At 51.2% G+C, this 848-nt stretch overlaps 1 pseudogene; it reads left to right on the top strand.

Moving 5' to 3' along the window:
• Positions 1-174: 174 nt before the first annotated feature.
• LOC122151989 lies at positions 175-846 on the top strand (annotated as a pseudogene).
• Positions 847-848: the final 2 nt, after the last annotated feature.

An 848-nucleotide genomic window follows, 5' to 3' on the forward strand; every position in this document is an offset into this window, starting at 1 on the left:
GAATAGTAAACTTGTATGTTACTTGCTTGTAACCACCTAGATCCACCTGAGTGGAAATGGGGGAAGTGCAGCAAAGAAAAAACGAGCTGAATTTAGTACTCTTTAACCTAAGACCTAAGTCAGAAACGACTCGAGGGCACTTAACAACAACAATAACAACAACCTAAGACCAGGATGCTGAAGAAACAGTCTGCAGGGATTGTGCTGTGGGGCACTATCCTCTTTGTGGCCTGGAATGCCCTGCTCCTTCTCTTCTCCTAGACACGCCCAGCACCTGGCAGGCCTCCCTCAGACAGTTCTCTTGATGACGACCCCGCCAGCCTCACCGGTGAGGTGATCCGCCTGGCCCAGAACACTAAAGTGGAGTTGGAACGTCAGCGGGGATTGTTGCAGCAGGTTAGGGAGCACCGTGCTCAGTGGAGGCAGCGATTGAGAGTGCCCACTGCGGGCCCCCCTACCCCACCGCATGTGCCTGTACCCCATCATTGTCAACCAGGACTTGAGCATGAGGAAACAGCCCAAGTCATTGCCTCCTATAGCAACGCCATCACGCACATCCGGCAACCTGGCCTGAGCAACGTTGCTGTGCCGCCCGACCACCACGAATTCCAGAACTACTATAAAATTACTCAGCATTACCGCTGGACTCTGGGCCAAATCTTCCACAGGTTCAAGTTCTCAGCAGCTGTGGTCGTCAAAGATAACCTGGAGGTAGCACCAGATTTCTTTGAGTACTTTCAGGCCACCTACCCAATACTGAGGACTAACCCCTCACTCTGGTATGTATCTACCTAGAATAACAATAGCAAGGAACAGATGGTAGACTCTAACAAACCTGAACTTCCCTA

Source organism: Orycteropus afer, unplaced genomic scaffold, assembly GCF_000298275.1.
Source record: "Orycteropus afer afer isolate SDZICR_OR568_19922 unplaced genomic scaffold, OryAfe1.0 scaffold01010, whole genome shotgun sequence".
Classification (NCBI taxonomy): domain Eukaryota; kingdom Metazoa; phylum Chordata; class Mammalia; order Tubulidentata; family Orycteropodidae; genus Orycteropus; species Orycteropus afer.